The sequence below is a fragment of the Thalassophryne amazonica genome, chromosome 20 (genome assembly GCF_902500255.1).
Source record: "Thalassophryne amazonica chromosome 20, fThaAma1.1, whole genome shotgun sequence".
Lineage (NCBI taxonomy): Eukaryota > Metazoa > Chordata > Actinopteri > Batrachoidiformes > Batrachoididae > Thalassophryne > Thalassophryne amazonica.
Genome location: NC_047122.1, coordinates 31,852,540 through 31,873,087, shown reverse-complemented (window position 1 = coordinate 31,873,087; position 20,548 = coordinate 31,852,540). Strand labels below are relative to the sequence as shown.

General features: G+C 41.4%; 1 protein-coding gene and 1 long non-coding RNA gene across 2 annotated transcripts in view; one reads left to right on the top strand and one right to left on the bottom strand.

Moving 5' to 3' along the window:
* Positions 1-20,548, top strand: part of ext1c (exostoses (multiple) 1c) — a 199,385-nt gene that overhangs the window by 95,931 nt on the left and 82,906 nt on the right. The window lies entirely within an intron of this gene.
* On the bottom strand, positions 11,127-18,032 carry LOC117501277. The gene is made up of 3 exons (XR_004557994.1): positions 18,022-18,032; positions 16,526-16,537; positions 11,127-11,195 (listed from the first exon to the last, which is right to left on the bottom strand). It is a non-coding gene; the product is annotated as an uncharacterized LOC117501277 (long non-coding RNA).

The following is a 20,548-nucleotide window of genomic DNA, read 5'->3' as shown; positions in this document are numbered from 1 at the left end:
GCTTTTACAATAAGTTATTTTTGTTCTGGTTGGCGGCACAAAGTGATGGTTTTCTTCATCTCAGGCTGAGAGACGCACCCAGAGCGCCGTATTATAACACAGAGGGACTTATTTATAAATGCTGTTTATTCACAAGCAATTTCCACGATAAGGAATTAAAGTATTTTCAAATGGCATTTAACAAAACAAGGGCTTCTTCTGTGGATACATTTGCTGCTGGCTGTGATAATGAATCCGACTAAATGGACAAACAGAACAGATTAAAAGACTCTATTTGCTCAATTTGCTGCTTTGAAACCTGCTCGCCTTCTGCTGCTACATTGACTCGCCCCTTACATCAGTTATGTGCATGCGTCCATCTTCTTGGCAAAAAATTGGCAGTGTCAGTTTTTTTTTTCCAATATCGTGCAACCTTACTGGAAAGGACAGACTCATTCATTCATTTATTTAACTCAGATGATGCATGTCGAGGCTTTACCAAAGCCTAGAAATTACCTTATGAATTAAAGTGAAGAGCTGGATTGTACTTGTGCATTAAGACTTAATTTCCTGAAGTGAGATCTTTTTGCATTCATCTCCAGCTTGTTTGTGGTACATAAGGATTGTTCAGCATATGTGTTGTCATTAACTTGACTTAAGTGTATTTTACTTTAAGTATATCTTATGACATAGTGACAGTAAAACATGATGAATGTATCAATGTAGTGAATTCCCTATGGAGTCCCACGCAGCTTATCCAATAATGGTTTAATGCTTTTCCCATTGTTTAACAGCAGAATGTATTCTTCTGTTTTTGGGTTGCCACAAGCTGCGCTGACCAAATATTAAAATGCATCCACTTAGAAACCAGCACCATAAACAATTTTAGAGAAAGCTGATAATGCTTATAGTCTCTAAAACAATCACTTCTACCTCATGTGCTTTAATCTGATTACATTTATGTAACTGTACCTGAATACGTCTGTCATTTTGCATGTTGATTGTGTAAAGTAATTCCATGGATTCTGTCAATTCCCAACCCTGCACTCATTCCATAGGCAGACTAAATTAAGCAGGAGACTGAGGGATTAGAAGAAAGAGCTTTATCTGCAGAAACTGCAGGTCTCAAGGGGAGATGCTACCTGATACATTCTATCTTTTTTGTTTGTTTTTTACTTGTTTGTGCTTATCTGTTGTTCCTGTTAATGTATGTCACTTCTGCGACAGAAGTTGAAAATTTTATGAATGTCGACAAGAAAGTTTTGGAATGTGGCAGTAAAGCTGTTCTGCATTCAGGACACAGTCCAGTCATGAGGGAAAACCAATAGACACAGGATGATTGCTAGAAAACAGTTCCATGGAACTATAAATGGACACTCAGCCTCTGAAGTTTTTGAACAAACCTATTTTGGTTCACATTGATCAAGAGAAAAACAGCAAGTGAGATAAAAAAATCTAACAAAAGGTGAGCACTGTTTGACTCTGAGAGCAGTGATTCATTGTTGTTTTTCCCAGCATTGGGCCTCGCAAAAATATAGACAAGTGGGCGATTTTCATCCATCCAGCCACGTTGTGTAGGCAATAAAATAGTCAATAACTAAATAGCATCATCTTTTATGTCTCCAACCTAAAAGGGCATATAATGAGGGCAAACCTATTGAAATCTGATGAACATTGATGCACCACGAGTCAACAAAAGCAACTTCACTTAATCTATGTAAAATCTCATAGACATGCCTGCCACCTGCTGGAGATGGTGCCCATCTTCACGTGAGCTCACAAGTTGGAAAGATGATGTGCACTATGTTGCCAAATGCAGTATGGTTAAAAAATAAAAATAAAAAAAAACCCTGCAATTCATGGAAAGAACACAGTGATGGTACCAAAACATTTAGTTGGTACTGCAGTAGAGTGCTCCTTATTTTGCAAAGTTTTGAAATGTAATATTCTGACCCCCCTGAAGAGGTTCCAATTGAAATCTTGCTATTTTCGTGCTATTCTTGAGGTCGGCACCATGTCACTTCCGGCAAAGTGGCCAATCCAAAGGTAAGAATTTGTACTTCCGCGAATGGCCACTCGGTTAAAACACGCTCGGGCTCAATGCTGTTCTTTTGAAATCAGCTGGTTTGGTTTTGTGTCTAACTTGCTTCCAACAGCCAGTTCACCGCTATCATTGCCTGGAACAATGAGATTTATACACTAAGTTGACCTGAAATGAACCATTGTACATTAAATTGACAAGTCTGACCCATTTGAAAAGTGACCAAATTATATAAATTCAAATTTATTAATTTATATAGCGCCAATTCACGATAAAATCGTCTCAAGGCGCTTCACACAAAAAACAATTAAAAATTTAAAACACAAAAAAAAGAAGAAACGACCATAAAAGAAAGACAACCATAAAAGAATACAAGAATAAAAACACTTCATAACACTAATGATAAAACAGAGAAAACAAATGAGTCTTTAAACGTGACTTAAAAATCTCCACAGTATCCGACTGCCGAATGTGTGCTGGGAGATCGTTCCACAGAGCTGGGGCACGGTAGGAGAAAGCTCTGTGACCGGCAGACTTTTATTCACCCTGGGAACACACAGAAGTCCTGCACCCTGAGAACGCAGGGCCCAAGCTGGTACATAGGGGCTTACCAGGTCAGCCAGATAGGGAGGTGCAAGTCCATGAACGATTTTATAAACTAATAACAGTACTTTAAAATCCGATCTTGCAGGAACAGGAAGCCAGTGCAGGGATGCCAAAACGGGTTTAATGTGGTCAAACTTTCTGCTTTGTGTCAAGAGTCTGGCAGCAGCATTTTGAACCAGTTGAAGACCCCTAATCCTGGACTGCGGTAAGCCAGAAAACAGAGCATTACAATAGTCCAATCTAGAAGAGACAAATGCATGAATCAAAGTCTCAGCAGCAGCCATAGACAGGGTGGAACGAATCTTCGCTATATTTCGCAGATGGAAGAAGGCAGTCCTCGTAATGTCTCTAATGTGGAGATCAAAGGACAATGTAGGATCAAAAATTACTCCAAGGTTCCTCACTTTATCCGTATGATGTATAACACATGAACCTAAGCTAAGTGCTAGCTGATCAAATTTATGCCGATACCTCGCTGGACCAAGAACCATAACTTCAGTCATCAGAATTTAAAAGTAGGAAGTTATTAGACATCCAACTTCTTACTGATGCAAGGCAATCTTCCAAAGATTTTATGTGAGTGAGATTACCAGCAGTTATTGGCATGTACAATTGAGTGTCATCAGCATAGCAATGAAAGGAAATCCCAAAGCGCTGCAGTATATTCCCAAGAGGTGCTACATAAAGGGAAAAAAGCAGGGGGCCTAAAACGGATCCCTGAGGAACCCCAAACTTCATGTCCCTACAATCAGAGGAGATGCCATTACACAATACGCAGTAAGAGTGACTGGACAGGTATGACGTCAACCAGGCAAGAGCAGTTCCAGTAATCCCAAAGTGATTCTCCAGCCTATTGAGTAAAATATGATGATCCACAGTATCAAACGCAGCACTAAGATCCAGCAGCACCAAGACTGTGGTGGTATCTGAGTCCATTGCTCGCAAAAGGTCATTCACTACTTTAGTAAGTGCTGTCTCTGCGGAGTGATATTTTCTAATAGCAGACTGCAGTGGCTCAAAAAGATTACTCCCAGTGAGGTAGTCCACAAGCTGTCACAAAACCACTTTTTCCAGGATTTTAGAACAAAATGATAGATTAGATATCGGTCTATAATTCTTCAATACACTAGGGTCGAGATTGGATTTCTTAAGTAATGGTTTATTCACTGCAGACTTGAAACATTTAGGAACAGATCCAGAAGTTAATGAGAGATTTATCATTTCCAGCACAGTCGGTCCAAGAATGGGCCACAGGTCCTTAAATAGTTTTGTTGGTACAGGATCAAGTAAACAAGTTGTACTTTTTGTAGACGTCATGAGCTTTGTCAGCACACCAAGCGAGATACCATCAAAATCTGTAAATCTGGGTAACACCTCAGTGGGCGCATCCGACCTCGAGACTCTAACGCTATACTAACCAAAGCTTGAAAATCACCCGTAGAGGCCATCTTGGATTTGTAAGTGAACACCAGGAGGATTCATCAGGACTTTGATATGTTGTTTAGGATGGGTTGGGGTACCATTAAGCTTTAGTTTGTATCACGTTATATAACAGAAAATAGCTAAATTTCAATGCTTTTGAGCTACCTCTAAAAATGAATTTATACGAACAAAATGTTTTTTAATCAATTGGAACCTATTCAGGGAGTCAAAGTATTAAATTTCAAAACTTTGCAAAATAAGGACCACCCTATAGTACAGTGTACTTGAGGTAAACTCAAAAAACTGTTCTTAAATGTTGTGAAACCCATGTTTCAGACAGTATTCCATAGTAAGAGTCTCTCAGAGCCACTATTCTCCCACCATAGTTGAATACTTCCTCTTGTAGCAAAAAAAAACAAAAAAAACATGCTATGTGGTTTATTAAGCGCCTTGGGGCAACTGTTTGTTGTGATTTGGTGCTATATAAATAAAATTGATTTGATTTTGATTTGATTTATTATTCATCCTTCATTATTTGTTGGGACCAGGGCTTAAGAATGAAAAGGAAGAAGTTAGCTGCTGCACAGTGGCACCTGCTGGACAGTGTATAAATGTGCATCCATATCAAGTTTTATATATATATATATATATATTTAGATGATTTTTGACACCATTTCAAAATAAAATGCCATCTGCTGGTAATGAATGCACTGGAGCTAAGCTAAAGCTAGCACGTTAGTTCTGCAACCTATTGTTTTCTTTAGCAAATGTATCTTAAAAGGCTGTTTTTAAAACAAATTTCTCACCGTTGTCTGATTGACCATTGTATTATTTTTGTCCACAGTGTCAGTGTTCATGTGTGGTTTGAAACCGTTTCAAATCATCAATCTGCAGTAGTGTGCTGTTCTGACAAGCGCTAGCCGCTAACCTTGAGATGGCAATTTTCAAAACATTTGAAAACATTTCTGAAGAATGACTGTCAGCAGTTTAGAAATTGGTTCAGTGGTTTATGTGTGGTTTAAAGTTACTTCGTATTCCAACATATCTCTATTGTTTAACAGTATAAGCAATTTGTCTTAATTTTCTTTAAAAAAAAGAAACAGAGAAGTTTAAATACTCACTTGTAGAAAGATGTTTTTCACCAGCCTTTCTGTCGGAACAACTATACCACGTACATCGATAAGGCATTTCCACTGCAGTATTGTGCATATACCATGGAACCAGACAAATAAAGTAGTGTAGTGGTAAACAAATCTGGTAAATGGAATATTGGGCTATTGACTCCCTGATGCCAGCGTTGCATCCTTGGTGCGGTCGAATTCTTCTTTCTTCCTCTTTGGATTCAGTCGAATACACATATTAGTGCACTGTATAGTAGGCAAAAAGCAGTATGCACAAGCTGGAATATCAGAAGGCGTATAGTAATACTCAAATGGTACCCGGATTATCTACTACCTCCATAGTGTGCAAACAGAATACACTGCAACTGGAGCCTGCTAATTGAAAAAGTTCACTGGAAAATTTAAAGAAGACAGCAGATAAGTAAGTCGCTTCGGCTGCTCCCTTGTTTGCACTTGGGGTCGCCACAGCAAATCCAAGGTGGATCTGCATGTTGAATTGGCACAGGTTTTACACCGGATGCCCTTCCTGACGCAACTCCACATTACATGGAGAAATGTGACAGGGGTGGGATTTGAACCCGGAACCTTCTGCACTGAAACCAAGTGCATTAACCACTTGGCCACCACCCCTAAAGAAGACAGCAGATATATGCATAAAAATTATAGCACCATTCAAGGAGTTGTGGCATTGTACAAAGATACATCAGGAAAAGTTTTAAAAAGTCTGCTAATGCAAAATAGAATTTTTTGCGACGTGTATCTTCGCATATGTGACATTTTTACATTGCCAGGTCAAAGGACTAGTATACTAATGGCAGCGTAGTACTTCCAAATTGTACCTCTTACTTGAAGCATACACTACTATAATGGATGGGTATGTACTAAACAACATTAACTATATAGTAATGGATGCGTGGTATAATTCAAAGTCAACATCTTTTCTTCAGGCACTAAATCAGTGCTCGATGCATTACTGCCACCAGCAGGACTGGAATGCGAATTACATCTGGGTCAACAACTGACAATATATTGTCAGTCTGATTTTACTCTCTGGTATTTATTTTAAAAATTCCAGCGACATTTATGATCACATCTTTGGGTCAGAAAATCTAAATGCAAGTAATTTTTATACTTCAGTGCTTTGGACATTGTTTCAGCGATGGATTATCTTAAAATGCTAACTTATATGTGGTTGCGGTAACCGCATATGATGTGAACCATTAGTATTATTAATAGTGAAACATATCATAATGTCCAGCATACCCTGAAATCCTGTCATTTATAGAAAACATTCTTTACAGTCCAACGTCATGATGAATATCTGTAAAAAAAAAAAAAAAAAAATATATATATATATATATATATATATATATATATATATATATATATATATATATATATATATATATATATATATATATATATATATATATATATATATATATATATATATATATATATATAATATGCAAGATGACGTGCAGTGATATTTTGCATATATTGCAGATATTTTGCATCCTAATGTGTAATATGTTGTATGTGTATTTGCATATTTGGTTAGATTTGTTGCCATCTATCCAGTAGTGTGCGCACTCTCTCCCCGTTTTCCCTGGAGGTGCAGTGTGGATGACTCGTGTCCCAGCACGAAGACGCTGTCTCTCAGCTCCACATCTAATTAACTTCACGCCTCATTTTGTATGTGTTTGTATGAGTGCATGTGTGGGCTCTGGTGCTTGTGGCGGCTTTTGCCAATGCTAAAAATGAGTGCGAGCTATTTCAAATGTGTAACATTTTTGACCGAGGCTGCAACATTGGAGAGAGAGACTGGTGCCGAACCGAGACATCTGAGTCAGAGAGCGAGCAGGCCAGGAAGAGATTTGAGCAGCTGCTATTTTTGTGGTATGTTGACGTGAATATTAAAGGGAAGGATGAAAACTGTTGCTGCTCTGTCAAACTTTGTGTTGAATTCTTTGAGTGGCTTTGCTTGCAGGCCTGTGTGTGTGTGTGTGTGTGTGTGTGCATGGAGACAACAGTCATGCGATCTCTGGGTCACTCCCTCGCTGTCGGGTATCAGACAGATGTTTGAGTATAAACAGTGACGAGAAAGGCGTGTTAATGTGGTAATTACAATCAGCATGTGTGCACAGGCGCATCAGTGTTTGGACAGTTGTGGCCGCTGTGTTTGAGGGTCGCGTGTGAGGTCATGCACAACGCAGATGACAAATTTGGCAAGTAGGCAACCCCGGAGAAGACAACAGTTTTCTGTCTGTTTGTTTGATGTTTTTTGACAGCTGTGTAAAGCATCTAGAAAGGAAATCTGCAAAAGTTTTCACTCTTTAAATGCTCCCACGCTTTATAGTAGAGAAGCTTGAATCTTCAACTGCACTGGGTTGCTTGACGCGAGGACGTTTTGCTTCATATCGCAGAAGCTTCCTCAGCTAAAATTCTTGCTCTGGTAGTCTGACTTCTGTCTTGACTCTTGTAGAGAAGAATAACAGAAGCCACAAAAGCTGGAGTTTTAAACCTAACCAGACCCCTCCTACTGAGAGGCAGACTGCTATTGGCTAGTGACTAAACAATTGCTATAATTAGCACCTATTGTGTGGTAGTTAGCACCATCCTAATGAATGGGCAGCTGTCCCTCCTAATGATGGGACTGACGACTCTCCTGATGACGTGAATGACTCATTACCATGAACAAAAGACTGAAACTGCTTAGATCTGAGTACTCCATTGTAAATAGGGGACAAAGTGCGTCTCACACCCCCTCCCCAGTTAAGGCTGCGTTTCAAGTGTTTCACATACAATGCCTCCTTCACTCCTCTCTCAAACCATGTCTTTTCTCTGGCTAAGATTTTAACTTCCTTGTTCTCAAACGTGTGCTTAGTGTCTTTAAGGTGAAGATGAACTGCAGACTAAGGTCCACCGGCACCCTTTTCTGCGGTGCTGGTATAGCCTTTTGTGCAATGGCTGCTTAGTCTCGCCTATGTAGTGTCCGTTACAATTTTCCGGACATCTGATAGAATACACTACATTGCTCTGTTTGTAACTAGGGATCCTGTCCTTAGGGTGAACTAATTTCTGTCTCAAGGTGTTAACAGGTTTAAAGTAAACTGGAATTTTGTGCTGTCTGAAGATCCTCTGTAGTTTTTCCCCTACTCCTGCTAAATAAGGGAGAGACACTCCTCTTCTTCTTGTCTCCTTCTCCTGTCTGTCTGGTCTCTTTGTTCTTTGGGACTTCTGTACTTTATCTAGGGACCATCGTGGGTACCCACATATTATGAGGGCTTTCCGGACATGTTGTTGTTCTTTAGCCCTTCCCTCTGTAGTTGTGAGCACCTGTAGGGCTCTGTGTTGAAGAGTCCTGATCACCCCGAGCTTGTGTTCAAGGGGGTGGTTTTGGTTTGAGCCAAAGAGCAGATATTGTTCAGTGTGAGTGGGTTTTCTGTAAACCCATACAAAACATTGTTCTTGTAACGTACCACAATAAAAGGGCATATAATGAGGATAAACTCTTTCAAAGCTGGTGAAGCTTGATGCGCCAAGCAACTTTGTTCCTATGTAATATTCCATAGATCTGCCACCTGTTGGATGGTTAATGGATTGATGATGTATTAGGAGCAGGTGTGGTTGGTGAGAGAAAAAGACCATTTCTGCTTTAAAAAAGTACTAAATTTTTCTGATTGCTTTGCTGTGGTTACGTTTTGCCTCCACACAACCCAGCAGAAAGGATTTTGTATGGATTTAAGCGTGAAAGAAAATCAAGCTAAGGGAGATGGTTGAGCAAGTTATGAGGTCAGAGAGACACTGTTTCTGTCCAGAAAAGCACTAAATCAGAAAGGTTACTGTTAATTCTTGATTCTTTCACTGTGGTTACATTAAATACTCAAAGGCAGTCATACCTCCACACAACCCCACAGAAAGGATTCTGGATGAAGAAATAAAGAACAAGGAAGCCGGTACACATTGAATGAGGTCTGAGAGGGAGAGAGTTTCTGCATAAAAATGTAGAATAAAGCAAAAAAATAATAACATTCTAAAAAAAAGGTTATTTTTTCATTTTTAACAAGTCCATTAGAATCAGAATCTAATTTATTGTTGAGTAAGTTCTCACATACAAGAAATTTGATCTGGTGTCACTGGTGCATAAACAACAATTAAAGAAAATACTTCTGTAAGAAGTAGAGGATGCGTGGTGATGTCATTTGTAGCATCAAAGCAATTTTGTTGAATGTTGAATCTGTTTTCATTTAGTTTTTTTTGCATTTTATTTTTTATTTTTCATCATTTTATTTTTCATCGGTAACTCTCAGCCCCTGACCTGCACACACACACACACACACACACACACACACTGGTGTAGGATATCCACCTGTCACTGCACTCGCTCATTAATCACAAATCTATTATGAATTCACATTACATTGAAAAACCTCATATCTGCAACACAACACCACAGTGGGGAATACTCACATTCTGCTCCCACAGATAAGCCCGACAACTACACAACCACACAAAAAAAGACACGTACACACATGCAAACAGACACTTGCACATATATATAGATAATGTATCTGGAAATGTAAATGAGATCTAACAAGCATCCAAATTCACTGACTAAAAGCAAAGCAGAGGCAGAGAAACAAGGCCTGAAATTCCATTCATCTACTTTTTTTTAAATTTTTTTTATGGAGAACAAACATTTGCATTACTACATTGAACAGCACTATTTTTCCTGGATTAAACATTTACCGCGCTGTCTGCCGACTCTGTGCAGCTTCAGCACATAAACACAGTGATTGATGTGTGTGGACGAGCAGCAGTTAACGCAAACCTGCAGCCCGTCAGATGCTGTCAATCACGCAGAGGTCAGCCAAAGCAACAATTTGTTGAGTGCACAACCAGGAATCATAGTATTTTAAAAAATATTTATTTTAATATTTTCTCAAGCTATGTGGCGTCGCGGTTTCCACGGTTGTTGCAGATTGTCACACTTTCTGCTCTGCCGCTACATCACTGAGGTGTCCAGCAGTTTGGGAAACAGTGAGTGCATTTAAAAAAAAAAATTTAAATTAAAAAAAGTGTTCCGACAGCTGGTACGTGCAGGAAACTGTAATGATTTATTCTGTTAGCGGCTGTGTTTTTGCATGAAATACAGCTGTAGGACAACTTCTGCACATCCCGATTTCATGGTTGTAATGTGAAAATCCGGCGTAACACAGAGGTCATCCGAGGTTCAGCATTAAGACAAAGATTTATCACAATCGTGCTGGATAGAAAGTCTAAAACAGCCACTTATCCCTGTGAAATGATCCCAAACACTGTAATAGAGTCGGCTCTCCTCTGATAACATAACCAAAAGGCAGACCTTGTATTCTTTTTTTCGTAATTCATTTACAAACAGAATAGTCAGATCACAGGAAAAATAAATCACAGGTTAATCCCCTTTTACAATGGATTTTTTTTCCCTCTCTGTCCTCAGTAGGAATTAGGTTGAGCCGGCGGCATTGCTGTTGTTGTTTTTGTGCTTGTTTACCAGCATCCAAGCAGCCAGTCTGCCAGCGGCCTCTCAGTGGAATGTTCTGGAGAGGTTCTGGAGCGGGTCCAGTCCCTCCACAGTGCACCCACTGTCTCCCGTCGCGCTGCGCTGAGAGCACCATGAGGCGAGGGCGGCATGGCCAATAAGGGTGTGTGTGTGTGTGTGTGTGTGTGTGTGAGTATGAATTTAAAGCTGGTTTATCAAATGTGCTTTAATACCTGCTGGTTGTAATGGCTGAAGGTGTGTGTCTGCAGGACAGGTGGTCTCACGTCCGTCTGTCCTTGCAAAATTAATCTCGGATCGGTTTATTTAAACTATGTCAAATCGACAGGTGACCTTCACCAGCATGACCCTTGTCGAGACCTTACCCAGCCTATGTGCAAGCAAATTGGTGACAGTGGTGGCATTTTTTTTTTTTATTACAGGAAGAAACCTGAAGCAGACCAGACTCAGAGGGGTGGCCATCTGCTCTGGTCATTCTAACATTCTAAAACAAAAAGTACAGCATACATTTGAACATCCAGTGCCACCAAATGCTACAGGTAGTCGGGCAATGATACAGTTTTAGTTTTTATGTGCTTGTAGTTTGTTTGATAGCCGCTGCTTATCCATGTCAGGAAGGAGGTTACTGCATTGTGAAGAACCATAATCACAAAGTAATAAATTTAATAACAAGCATCAGAGAGGTGATTATTACTGTACCTGTGCACATAATAGTGCACTGTAAGAGTATGATGTCATCTCAATGTATCGGAGAAGTGGCACATGTGATACCAATACGGTAGACATGGTTTTGGCTTGCAGATCTAGCAAATGCATTTTTTTGTCTGCACTGAAATTGAATGATGTTTTACTGATATTATCATGGCATCACTTATAGTCCATAATGACAAATGATTAGCTGATTGATACCAGCTTTGGATAGACTCTTGAGCCCCATTGGCTGGGGAGATATCCAAGAAAATGTTGTACAGTTGTGACATTTCATGTTGTTTTAGTGATGTCATGATCAAATCACTTACATCAAATAATGACAATGACAATAATGACAATCGATATGAACTTTTGCTCACCTCTTTACCCTGATTGGTTGTGGAGATATCCTAGAAAAAGTGTTTTTCACGCAATTATGGCTTTGTTTCATGATGTTTTAGTTATGCCACAAAGTCCTTTATGACATGTAATTGATTGATGTAGTTGATTGATATCAGAATCTGAATCAAATTTATTTACAAGTAAGTTCTCACATACAAGGAATTTGATCTGGTGTCATTGGTGCATGAACAACAATAAAAAGAAAAGGTAAAAATATTCCTGTACAAAGTAGTTGGTGCATGGACAACAATCAAAAGAAAAGGTAAAAAATACTCCTGTACGAAGTAGTTGGTGCATGAACAACAATAAAAAGAAAAGGTAAAAAATACTCCTGTACGAAGTAGTTGGTGCATGAACAACAATAAAAAGAAAAATACTTCTGTAAGGAGTAAAGGACTTAAATAGACAAAACTATGTTCACTGTCAAATAAATATAACATAGTGGAATGAGGCTATGCAAAGGCATGCAGATGTACAGTACCTTTCAGTACAGGGATGATCAATCTGTACTGTGTGTGAGTGAGGGGGAGCAGGCATAATTTCTAAGTCTAGCTGTGGATGGAAAGAAGCTGTTTTGTGTCTTGAGGTTTTAGTCCTGATGGACCTCAGCCATCTGCCAGAGGGGAGGGTGACAAAAAAATTGTGTCCTGGGTGAGGGATTGGCCACTATCTTCCTTGCTTGCCTTGGGGCCCTGGAGGTGTACAGGTCCTGTAGGGATGGCAGATTGCAGTTGATCACCTTCTCTGCTTCATGGATGATACACTGCAGTCTGCTTGTTGTGTGGGCCGCTGAAGAGGAGGTACTGCTGGCCCACCACCACCAGAGGGCGCCCTGCCTGGAGTGCGGGCTCCAGGCACCAGAGGGCGCTGCCGCATCATGGGAGTAGCCTGGGTGACAGCTGTCACCCATCACCAGACACAGCTGTTCCACTCAGCACAGAGGTATATCAGGAGGACGGTGTCTCCACCTCAGTGCCGAGATATCGCCTAAGACTAAGGTAGTATTCTCTGCATTTATATATTGCATAACCAGCTAAACCTGTTCAACCTTTTCAGGACTGGTGACTACAGATAGCTTCATTGTTTGGATAAGTACTCACCTTCCTGCTGTTCTTTGACAAGAGGTGGAGGCGGCTTCTCCCCTCTCCGTTACTGGGTGCGGTCATCCACGCCTGTGTGTTGTTGCTCTCTCCTGCCAGCAGTACCGGATCCGACGAGCGGAGGCAGTGGCCACCTGGGAATTCGGGACTTGGCGGTTCCAGTATTTCCAGGGTTCGGTGGCAGAGGAGATCTGGGTGGTTCCGGTTCGACTGAGACGGACGTCTCCTACCTTCGAGCCTGCCCACACGACACCAGCGGATTCAACCCCAAATTGTGTTTGTTATATTAATTGTGCTTGTTTCACAGAAGTAAATCTTGTTATTTACCTTCTCCATTGTCCGTTCATTGCGCCCCCTGTTGTGGGTCCGTGTTCCTACACTTTCACAACACTGCTCCTGTCCTCAGCAGTGGCAGTAGCGTACCAGACGGTGATGGAGGAGGAGATGATGAATTCAGTGATGGCAGGGTAGACGTTCATCATCGTTTTTGGCAGACTGAACTTCCTTAGCTGCCACAGAAAGTACATCCTCCGTTGTGCTCTCTTGACGTTCAGCTCCCACTTAAGGTCCTGGGTGATAGTGATCCCCAGGCTTTGGGTCAGCTCTCTGGCCCAAATGGTTCTAGACATATCATAGAAAATGTGATTTATTCTTACTCTGTTTTTGATGACCTTGTCCTTCGATCAAGCTGCTCCAACTGTTACCCAAGGAATATGTAGCAGAGTAATAAAACTGTACACTCAAACGCTTCATCAGAATCTCTAAACTACATCTCTAACCTTCACAAACCCATCTTAAAATCATTCATATCAACTTGATTCTGTTGGTATTCTGTTGGTATCAGTAGAGCCTATATCATTTTGTAAAACACTGTTCCTTGACTGCTTTGATCGGGTTGTGTGTGGAACAGTGGAGGCAATGAGTGGAATTGTCGCGATGGAAACTTATGGCTTTGTTGCTGCTTGGCTCAGCCCACGTTTGGGGAACTGACCTTTTGCAGCCTGCATGGAGCCAAGCTTGTGCATCCGAACCTTCAAAAGGCCGAGCGATATGTCGCACCAGAGAGCGGTGAGAAGCGGCTCCTGCTGCTGCCGCCGCCAAACTAAAGTCACACTGCGCCAGTGAGCTTGAATGGTTGATTGTCGTCGTATTTGGGGGTGATTGTGTCCTTTCCAAAGGAGCACTCACACTGCAGCAGGTAATAACAGCTTGGGGCAGGAGATGGAGCCAAGAGCCCAGATCCTCTGAGATAGCAGAAGGTGACCCTTAAATAAGAGTGATGCGACTTTGTATGTTATCTGTGAGGACCGTTCTGTGCCGGCACAGAAGCCTCCTGGCCTTCAGCTGTGGAAAACAACTTGTTTTTAGTAGTTCCCTTTTTGAATGTACAGTGGTCCCTCGTTTATCGTAGGAGTTATGTTCTAAAAATAACCTGCAATAGGCGAAATCCACGAAGTAGTCAGCGTTAGTTTTTACAATTATTATAGATGTTTTAAGGCTGTAAAACCCCTCACTACACACTTTATACACTTTTCTCAAACAGGCATTAACATTTTATCACTTTTCTCGCCTGTGTAAACACTCAAAGTTCAAACCTTAGTAGAAAAATAAGTCCAGTATTATAGAATGAAACCAAAGATCAAAAACTGTTTTCAGGCCCAAATATTTGTTTGAGAAATAAACATAGAATGTTTTCCTATAAATAATTATGGCTTTTAGAACGAACAAATTAAATTTTAACGATCAACCTACGAGGTAGGACACATAAGAAATTATTAATAGTGACTCACCAGTATTTCACAGTTCCTCTGATCGCGCCTCTTCGTCCTGGCGCCACTCCGCTGTAGCGTCTTTTTCCACTGAGTGACACCTCGGTGCAGGTGTCTTTTTCCGAGTAAACACAGTTATGGGTAGTTGTTGGCGCTCTTTTTTTCTTCTGGGCGAGAAGAGTCTTATAAACAGACACACGCAGAACACAATTCGGGTGCTCTCCCGTCACGGTGATGCCGACTGGTGCCGCGACCGGCCTGCTTGATGAAGACGCAGAACACAATGCGCTGTAAAACAAACAAACAAACAAAAAACTCATGCAAAATTGGACTAAAAAAAATCTAGTGACCTATGATGTTGAATGAAACCCTGACGTGGATTCTGGATGGGCTTATGTCCATTGTTTTACGGTATATAATAATAATAATAATAAATTTTATTTCTAATGCAGTTTTTGTTTGATACCAAACCTCAAAGTGCTACAAGTGCAAACAGAGAAAACAGATAAAACAACAAAATACAGCAATGTCAACAATTTAAAACGGTGTATAAAAAAGTTTAAAAAAAGCAAACAGCATTTAGTCCATATATGCTTTTCTAAAAAGGAAGGTTTTAAGTCCTTTCTTAAAAGCATCCACCGTCTGTGGAGCCCTGAGGTGGTCTGGGAGAGCATTCCACAGATGGGGAGCTGCGGCCTCAACGGCTCTGTCGCCCATAGTTTTAAGCCGTGTCCTGGGCGGGAGCAAACGGTGCTGTTGGCCTGACCGGGTCCGGTTGATGTTTGTGGTGTGAGCAGTTCGGTGAGGTAAGTGGGGGCCGCACCGTGCAGACAGTGATGGGTGTGCAGAAGGATCTTGTATTCTATATGGAGGTGAACGGGGAGCCAGTGGAGGGTGTGGAGGATGGGGGTGATGTGCTCATGTTTCCGCACCCTCATCATATGTATATAATAAGATAAAGCATTTTTCAAATTTTGTATGTTCTCTTTCATCTTCTTCCTTCTACTTCTTCTTCCTCATCATCATCATTATCATTATATCATCGTCATTATCATCATTATCATCGGCATTATCATTAATATCGTCATTATTATCATCATTATTATCGTCATTATCATCATTATCGTCATTATTATTATTCATCCACCTAGTAGGTGTAGTGGTAGGAAAAATAGTTTATTGTACCTAAAATGGAATTCTGTTTCACAGCATTATATTATTAGTAGAATTAGTACATTTTCATGTACATAGCAAGAAGCAATGTTGGCACAGTGGCTTAGTGGTTAGCAGTTTTGCTTCACAGCAAGAAGGTCGTGGGATCACTTCCCATCTGGGGCCTATGTGGAGATTGCAAGTTCGCATGGGTTCTCTCCAGGTGCAGCAGCTTCCTCCCACATCCAAAGACATGCAGGTTTGGTGAATTGGTGACTTTAAATTGACCGTAGGTCCAGGGTGTACTCGGCCTCTCACCCTGTGATGGCTGGGATAGACTCCACCCCACACTGTGACCCTTGATTGGAGTAAGAGGGTATAGAAAATGAATGAATGAATAGCAAGAAACAAGTTTTTAATTTATCTGTTCTTGTTATTGCGTTTTCCCATCCATTGCCAGAGAAGATGAATAAATTTTTGAATAAACATCATCATTATTATTGTCATTATTAGTAGTATATTATTATTATAGTAGTATTATTAAAATTCAAATTAATTAATTTATATAGCGCCAAATCACAACTAGTTGCCTCAAGGCGCTTCACAACATCATATAAAAGGCAGAATAAAATGAATTAAGATTAAAAACACAATTAAAAAATTAAAACATAAATAAGTAAAAGGAATAAAATAAAAAGGACAAAAAAGACACACTATTGTATAAAATACTAATGATAAAACAGGGAAAAAAGTGTGTCTTCAGTCTGGCCTTGAAAGTCTCCACAGAGTCCGACTGTCGACAGATCATTCCACAGAGCCGGGGCACGGTAAGAAAAGGCTCTGTAACCAGCTAACGTTTTATTCACCCTAGGGACAGACAATAGGCCTGCACCCTGTGAACACAGGGCCCGAGCCGGTACGTAGGGCTCGGCCAGGTAGGAGGGGTGCCAGTCTGTGAACAATTTTATAACCAGTCCGGACCCCGGACCCCCACCCCTGCCACATTTCTCCATGTAATGTGGAGTTCCGTCAGGAAGGGCATCGGCGTAAAACCTGTGCCAATTCAACATGCAGATCCACCTTGGATTTGCTGTGGCGACCCCGAGTGCAAACCAGAGAGCAGCCGAAGGGACTTACTGAAGACCCCGGACACTGAACTGCAGTTATTATTGTATGTCGTGGACATGAACGAGCGAAGCTCTTCAGCATCTCACCATGTCATTTCCGGTTTGTGGCTTCATCTACCATCGGTTTGTGGCTTTTTACGACAATGTTGTCCAGTTTGTGGCTTTTTCCCCACTGGGCAGATTTTGTTTGTGCCATTTCCAGATTGTTTTGTGCCATTTCTGGTTTGTGCCTTCATCTACCATAACAGGAAGCTTGTATTATTATTACATTTTCATCCATCTCTACCAGTCATGCACAATCCACAAGAGGCAACAAGCAAAATTTTCAGCACCCAGATTGGCTACACAATATGTTTGGAGCAGGATGAATTTAAATAGATGTTTTCCAATTTTCTTATTTCAAGAAAATAAATAAAAACATATACTTATATTAATGCAATTCATCATCATGTTATAAGTCCCATTTTCCAAGAAAATTCACTTTATTTCTTTGTAGATGTAGACGATCACTCAAAAATAAAATCATTTTAAAAGCCTGAGTACGTACGAGGTCTGTGAGAAAAGTATCGTCCCTTTTTATTTTTTTGCAAAAACCATATGGATTTGAATCACGTGTGATTGCATCAGACAAGCTTGAACCTTCGTGCGCATGCGTGAGTTTTTTCACGCCTGTTAAGTCATTCACCTGTGAGCAGGCTTTGGGTGAGCAGTGGTCCACCCCTCTCATCGGATTTTTATTGCGAATAAATGTCTGAACGATTTGGAGCTTTGTTGCATCAATTTTTTTTTTCCAGAAACTGTGAGAGACCTCCAGGTGGACACCGTTCGGAAAATTAATATGGCTTTCAGGGACGATTTTATGGGGATTATACAGATTAAGGAGTGTTACTGCCGCTTTAAGGACGGCCCACAACTGCTGAGAGCGCGGCGCGCTCCCAGCGCCGATCGACATGCTCAAACAACCAGATCATTTCCAATGTGAAGGCTTTGTTGATCCAGGACCTCGTCTGACTTTCACAAAAGGCAGGAGACGTGGACATCAGCACTTTTTCGGCACATTCCACTGTTACAGGAGTTTTTTTCATGGAAAGAAAAGCGGAGGGATGCGCCACGGAGCTGTTCATTACGTGGCACAAAACCACCTCCGTGTTGGTCTCAACAGGACAGCTTTCAGGTGGATTTCAGATGGATTCCGGTTGCTTTTCAGTCGTGTGATTATCCGATTGTGATTGTGCATGAGCTGGACATGCCCCAACATGTCCTGGAAGGCTTCATCACGGCGTTGCTTTGCGCCATGCGGTGGAGCCGCTCCTCTTTCCATGACAAAAACTCCTGTAACAGTGGAATTTGCCGTTCATTTCTAAACTGGATGCTGTCTTGATCCGGTATGTCGTCTGACTAGCACAGGAATTGTGAAAAGACGTGGACATCAGCACTTTTTCAGCACATTAAGATAGACGTGCGGAGGAGTTCCGCGTGTCGCGGTGGAGCCGCATGGCGCAAAGCAACACCGTGATGAAGCCTTCCAGGACATGTTGGGGCATGTCCCGCTCATGCACAATCACACTCGGATAATCACACGACTGAAAAGCAACCGGAATCCATCTGAAATCCACCTGAAAGCTGTCCTGTGAGACCAACACGGAGGTGGTTTTGTGCCGCGTAATGAACGGCTCCGTGGCACGTCTCTCCGCTTTTCTTTCCATGAAAAAAAACTCCTGTAACAGTGGAATGTGCCGAAAAAGTGCTGATATCCACGTCTCCTGCCTTTTTGTGAAAGTCAGACGAGGTCCCGGATCAACAAAGCCTTCACGTTGGAAATTATCTGGTTGTTTGAGCATGTCGATCGGCGCTGGGAGCGTGCCGCGCTCTCAGCAGTTGTGGGCCGTCCTTAAAGCGGCAGTAACACTCCTTAATCTGTATAATCCCCATAAAATCGCCCCTGAAAGCCATATTAATTTTCCGAATGGTGTCCACCTGGAGGTCTCTCACAGTTTCTGGAAAAAAATTGATGCAGCAAAGCTCCAAATCGTTCAGACATTTATTCGCAATAAAAATCCGACGAGAGGGGTGGACCACTGCTCACACAAAGCCTGCTCACAGGCGAATGACGCAACCGACAGGCGTGAAAAAACTCACGCATGCGCACGAAGGTTCAAGCTTGTCTGATGCAATCACATGTGATTCAAATCCATATGGTTTTTGAAAAAAATAAAAAGGTCCGATACTTTTCTCACAGACCTCGTATAACCTGATTTTCTTACAAATTTCACAAGAAAGCATTTTGGAAATTAGGGTTTTTTCATTGATGAAACGATTTCCTTTAAATGTGCCTGAAACTGTTTTACAGTGCTTAGATTTGGGCAGAAGTGATGTTGAAATAATATAATGTAAAAGTTGCAATAATATAAAAAATGTGAAGGATTGTTTCTTTAGTTTCTCTTCCAAGACACTGGAATACTCTCGTGCTCTATGTACTCTCAAAATCTCTACGTTTTACTCATTAGAATGTCACATTGGCTGATGTTAACGGGCATCTGAAGAACCGTTTACTCTCCTCCAGCTTATAACAAATTTAACTGACATATAAATCACAGGAGAGCAAAGATCAGATGTTTATCTCTTCACATTCAGGTTGTGCAGGATTTCTGTGTAACGGGCTGCTGCAAACAGGCACCAGACATTCCATAAATGCCACCAGGAGGAACGTGTGCACGAGCTGGCGATATACGGTCAGGTCAGAGTAAAACAGAGTGGAACTGTGTGTCTGGCTCTATTGAGGCCATGTGCCTCATAGCAGACTGTGTAATGGGCGTGTTGTGTTGTTGTTGAGATAAGCAGGTGACTCCTCCAGAGCCTCGGTTGATAGTGTTTGTGGCTGCGAGCCGTAAAGCTGTCAGGGTGAACGCCGTGGAACACATGCGCATACGTATCACAGCTACCCGCCGGTGCACGCGCATAAAACGAGATCAGATCAGATACGCCCACCCCTTGCTGGGTCCGCACACAGGAGCAGCAAACGCGCCAATGTGCTTTCCGACAAATATGCACACGTGCACGCTATGCTTCCTGGAAAATCTTTTCAACGCTTCCGGAAAATGGCTGTGCACATGCAACAGGTGACTTCTGCGTCATCTTTACTCGCTTGTATTATTTCTGCACAACCCTGAATTTTAGGTAGGGAATTACAAGTACGTTCAGAAATTAATGCAAATTATCCTTTTTTTTTGCAACCAGATTATCACAGTTATTGACCAACAAGTCAAGTCTATGCTGGCGGGGACACACATCTTGGATGGCAGCCACCCAGGCAGACTACTACTCAAAAGTAACCATCTCTCTGCTGAAGTCAGGTGATGTGTGGAGATCTTTTGGGCATTTATGGACTTTTGGAGTATGTAGTTTGCTTTTGGGCTGTTGCATCAACATGGCGACCACCATGAGTGGGTCCGCTCTCATGTAGATATGAAGGTCGTGGACCCGTTTAGAGTCCATGACAGAGTTGCAATCCAAAATGGCCTCTGTGGTTGCAGGCTGGTCACAATGGGGTCTCCATCGTTGGAAAAAAGATTCCTCTTGGTGGTCATCACTTACCAT